This window comes from Dipodomys spectabilis, unplaced genomic scaffold, assembly GCF_019054845.1.
Source record: "Dipodomys spectabilis isolate Male_0828 unplaced genomic scaffold, ASM1905484v1 ptg000095l, whole genome shotgun sequence".
In the NCBI taxonomy this organism is placed as follows: Eukaryota; Metazoa; Chordata; class Mammalia; order Rodentia; family Heteromyidae; genus Dipodomys; species Dipodomys spectabilis.
Window position 1 is genome coordinate 278,371 of NW_024870772.1, and position 6,000 is coordinate 284,370.

A 6,000-nucleotide genomic window follows, 5' to 3' on the forward strand; every position below is an offset into this window, starting at 1 on the left:
TTTGATGTCAGTATAACATGTGGAGGAGAAGGGGACAAACAAGTCGTTTAAGGATTCAGGTGGACCTGTTGCAACAATAAGAAGTACAAAATGTCATGTCAAAGCCAGCTTTACAATGTCGGTGGGGGGGGGGAGGGGGGGTATGATTGGGTGGGGGGTAGGGGGGAGGCTGGGAAGGGAGGTGAAGGGTAAACAAAGGAGGAGGCTGCAATGCTTGGTAAGAAATGTATGCATTATCCTGCCCATGTAATTGTAACCCCTCTGTACAGTATGTTCTCAAATAAAATAAAATTAAATTTAAAAAAAAAAAAAAAAGATCCCTAACTTAATTCAGGCTATGGAGCCTGAGTGACTTATACCTATTAACAGAAATTCCTAGTTAACCAAGTGGCACAAAGGGAATACTGTCAGTTCCATAGTCCGTGTAGTCCCACAGGGACTTAGACACATCACTACATTTAAACAAAATTGAAATGATTTTTAAAGATTTTAATTTATTTTTATTACCTTGAAGTAGCAATGGAAAATATCTTTAATAGATGAATATTCAAGCATGGTGGCTCCTGCCTGTAATCCCAGAACTCTCAGGCTAAAGCAAAAAGATTATGAGTTCCAGGCTAGCCTTAGTGACAGAGATAGATAAGGAACTATCTGAAAAATAAATAAAATGAATACCCAGTTATAGCTAGAATTTAGATCAGAACTTAATTATCTATTTCCATAAGCATTTATCATATGATAACAATATTTTAGATTCTGTAAAACGAATTCTTTTCCACCTAACACAAATAAAACTAGAAAAACACTTGCTATAATCTAATGTGTTGCATTTTAATACAAGACAATAATATACAGTTGGGAGGACAAGAAGCCATATTTTGTAAGAATAATCCCTGTATTGGGTGTAACTTTCTGACCTCACCTAATACCACACCTGAACGAATGGCAATTCCCAATGCAATTATACCTTAAAAGGCCTCATTTGGTAGTCTTATAGTAACAATAATATTTCTGTTTATTTAGCAAGCTGCACTTGTGCTTTCCTAATAAATACTTATTACACATCTATTATATTCAAGTCATATTTTCTATGATTTTTAGAAATTGAGGTCTGGGAATGTGGCTTAGTAGTAGACTGTTTGCCTAGCATGCATGAAGCCAGTTTGATTCCTCAGTACCACATAAACAGAAAAAGCCAGAAGTGGCATTGTGGTTCAAGTGGTAGAGTGCTAGCCTTGAGCCAAAAGAAGATCAGGGACAGTGCCCAGGCTCTTGGCGAAAAGAAAAGAAAGAAAAGAAAAGAGAAAGAGAGAAAGGAAGGAAGGAAGGAAGGAAGAAAGGAAGGAAGGAAGAAAGGAAGGGAGGAAGGAAGGAAGGAAGGAAGGAAGGAAGGAAGGAAGGAAGGAAGGAAGGAAGGAAGGAAGGAAGGAAGAAAGAAAGGAAGGAAGAAAATGAGTAAGATAGCATTTCCATACCACTTAATTGGAGAAAGAAGCACCTGAAAAACTAGCTATAGCACAAGACATAGTGTAATAAGGATGATGATGATGATGATGATGATGATGGTGATGGTGATGGTGGTGGTGGTGGTGGTGGTGGTGGTGGTGGTGGTGGTGGTGGTGGTGGTGTGTGTGTGTGTGTGTGTGTGTGTGTGTGTGTGTGTGTGTGTACAGCATGTGGACTGCCAAGGAGAAATTTTGGTTATGACTTGAAAGAAACCTTCACATAGAAACTGACATGATTAGGAGGAGGTAACAATGCTCGATAGGAAATGTACTCATTACCTTACTCATGTAACTGTAACCCCTCTGTACACTATTTTTACAATGTAAAACATATTAAAAAGAGAAAGTGACATGATTTTGTTTGGTTGATTCTCTTTATACAGCCAGGAGGCATAAACGAATGTAATGGAAACATTACACAATGGAATGTCCCAAAACAAAAAGGAATCAGCTCTAATTCTTACTACTGTTTCCTCTATAGATATTCACTTGGTGTTTGTTGTTTTGTTTTATGGCTCATATATTTACAGTTGCCATTAGAGAGAAACTTTCTACAGTTTTTTCTTGAGAAAATTCTTGTCCTCCCAGAATTACTCTAAGCACTTCACATACATTGTTTGAAATAGTTATACATGAGAAAACGGAGTCACAGGCTCATCTAAGCAAAGGTACCTAGCCAGTAAGTGTCCAAGCGAAGATTCCCAGGGAGGCAGTCTGTCCTGAGAGTCTGAACTCCTATTGGGGCCATAGGCAGCACCTAGCAGAGTATCCTGCTTTGGTCTTGATGGCCTATGAATGAAAACTATACATGAACGCAAAAGCAGTGGCTTTGATGCTGAGAACAAAGTGTAATTCATGAAGAAGAAAATATTTCTGGAACCTTAAAGATCACCATGCACAGATCAGAAAATAGTAAGCCTCCAAGATCAACAAAGTTGCTAATGTGGCTGTAACATTTTTGACAGTACAATGGCTCTTCATTCAGTGATTATTTCTGAGCAGATGACAGAAACTGCACAAAAACTACACTGTTTTTCATTTCTAGTCTTTTGGATTCTCTGAATAGTTCAAATATTAGTTTGGGAAGTATCTAAAAATATAAAACTGCAAAAACAAATCAGAAAGTTTGTTTTTCAAAATCAAAACCCTTTTATCTAAAGTAAATGAGCATTTTACTAATTTTTTGAAGATAGCTGCCTATTATTACTAAAGTCTTAAAGAATAAAATCATATTTAAAGCCCCTTTAAGATACCTATATACCTGTGCTTATTGTGTCACCACTGATAAGAACCATGACACAGAATCAACCTATGTAACCATCAAGAGATTAATAGATTGAGAAAATGTGTTATATAAACATAAATATTATTTAGCCATGAAAAATAAATACTTTAATTTCTAGAAGAATGAGTAGTACTCAAGGATATCATCTTAAGCAAAGCAGTTAAAGTATCACATTTTACATATATGGAAACAGAAAAAGAAGGAAGAAAGGAGTGAGAGGGAGGGAGGGAGAATCAGAATATGACAACTAGGATAATATGAACAGTTGACTGGAAATTCTTTTTTTTAAATCAACTTTGTGTACTATTATTTTATTTTATTTTTTGTCGGTCATGGGGCCTGAACTCTGGGCCTGGGCTCTTCAGCTCTTCAGCTCAAGGTAGCGCAAGGTAGCGCCCTACCACTTGAACCACAGCACCACTTCCAGAATTTTTCTGCTTATGTGGTGCTGTGTAGTTGAACCCAGGGCCTCATTCATGCAAGGCAAGCACTCTACCACTGAGCCAACTCCGCAGCCCCTGGAAATTCTTAAATGTATAATAACTACAATAGTATTTTAGGTAAATATTTCTTGCCTCTGAATTAAATTAAAGCTAAGGCTTATCTTTAAAGATTCTGGCTTAAATTTTGTAATCTCCTGATTTTGTAGTTGTGTGGCTATAAATTCACTATGATATGTCTTTGATTTAGGCATAATTTAAGAATACAATTCTTAATTGCATTTGCATATAGGTGTATATAACTATATTATCAACTTGAATGATTAAATCTTTGTATTTTGATCAGAAATTGTGATCTATATAAATCTGACTTGTTGGGGCTGAGAAAGTGGCTTAGTGGTAGAGTGCTTGCCTTGCATGCATGAGGCCCTGGGTTCGATTCCTAAGCACCACATAAGCAGAAAAAGCTGGAAGTGGTGCTGTGGCTCAAGTGGTAGAGCACTAGCCTTGCGCTGAAGAGCTAAGGGGCAGTGCCCAGACCCAGAGCTCAGGCACCATGACTGGCAAAAAATAAATAAATAAATAAATAAATCTGACTTGTTAAAATTTTAAAGGGCTTGCTTTGTAGCTTAACATACTGTCAATGTATAGAAATACCTCATTTGTATGTGAACACTGTGTGTGTACATATACATATGTAATTTTTTATATACAGGGTAATACACATATAGTATATAAATATATAACAAACTTATCTAAACTTATATTAATATGGATATGTAGCATGTATACTTGTTTGAAATCAAGTTACTTATATTACTTGTTTGTTAAAAAATTTGGCATGATTTCCTACTTCCTTATAATAATACTTATACATATACATACATATATTTATTTATCTTGTATACACCTAAATACTCAAAAGTCTTTTTAAATAGTACTTTTATTTTCATTTTACCTAAGATTAGTTAGTGTTCAATTAATAAGTCCTTATTCACAAGGCCTATGTTCCATCATACCTATGTTTTCTCCTTCATGTACAAACCTATGATAAAGCTAAGTTTATATGTTAGGCATAGCAAGCAATTAACAGAAAATACAGATACAGTAAAACAAGCTTAGCAATATACAACAAGCTATATGAATGTGGCCCCTCACATAAAGTATCTTTTGGCACTGTGAACCCTAGCCATTATAACATACCATTTTCTTTCTCTCCTCATTTACTTGAGAGCTTTTACATTTCACTTGAAGTACTTTATGGCTTTTCTTCATCATCATGTCCGAATTGTCCACATCATTACACTTGTGTTCAATAAAATAGGGTCACTTGAACCCAAACAGCAATACTGTGACAGTTGATCTGATCATCAAGACCGTTATTGAGGGGTATATTGACATGAACGGTGTCCAACATGGATAAGTTTGACAAAGGAGTGATTCACATCTCCAGCAGGACAGAGTGCAAATGCCACACATCCGTACAACACTACTCAGAATGGTACAACTTCACACTTACAAACTGCCTGTCTCCAGAATTTTCCTTTGGATATTTTCAGGACATGATTACTGTGAAGTCATTCATGTAAAAGTAAAAGTGTGAATAAGGGGGGATCACTGTATCTGATCTTACTACCTGACTTTGTTTTAGATCCACCTTGCTTGGAGCAACTTTTCCTTTTCTCTCTCTTCCTCCTCTTCAGAGGTTTTGTGGTTGCTACAGCTCAGCCTCTTATATCTATACTCTCCAAATAAAGCCTTCTTTCATGGCTCAGTGCTCCTAACCCACCATTACTGGGAATAGTTTAGGACTGGATGATTTGTTGGGCAGACTTGGTGGTGAAGAGTAAGTCTGTCCTGTTATCCTCTCTGGCACTCAGATCTGTAAGCTGTAACTTTAGGCAGCAACCATCAGCACTTTTCTTTTCTGCTTCTCTTTTAGAGGTGGAAGGACAGGAAAGGAGGAAGGAGAATGATTGTCTTCATAAGCACTTCTACCTGGTCCTAGTAGTGTCCTCACTGACTCTGCTGAGACTTCTATTCTATACCTTCCTTCAGATCATGCTCCATAAGAGGATTACCCCGAGAATGTGCCTATAAATCGATAAGTAAACACACTGGGTGGTATCCAAGTGTTTATAAATGAATTAACTGAAGTATTATAGACTCAATGGAGAGCACAAGAGTATAATTCTTTAGAAAGACTAAGTCAAAGCACAACAAAATAAGTACCAGGAAGTGGGTACTTGCAAGGGGAAAGGGTTGGGCCAAAGGGAAATGGGCAGAAGAATGAATGGGAGAAAGGAATAGATTGTAAGCAAGAATGCTTTGTATATCCCACAAAATTGAGAAAAATAAGAGAAGGTGTGGGTCCAAGGGAGTTGAAGACATTGAAGGGATGACACAGATCAAGATGCATGGTATATGTAAGTTGCTTTGTTAAGTGACAAAAATTAAATACATAACCTAAAAATTAAGAAAAGTGAAGAAAGGGGTAGAGTAGGAGGGGTGGGTGAGAATGTTAGAAAGGGTGACATTGATCAAGACATACTGTGTTCATAAACTTCTCTATTGAATGCAACTCCTTTGTATAACTACTTAAAAAAATAAAAATATTCGCCCCAAGAGAGGATTATCCAATTTATTTTATTATCTTCTCCAAAAGTTGTATGTTTGAATATGGGTACGGGTGCCTAAAAGTGTGAACCTTGAACACCATTTTGATATTAAGTCTATGCTCATTTATTTGTTTTACGTCCTGGTACTGGGG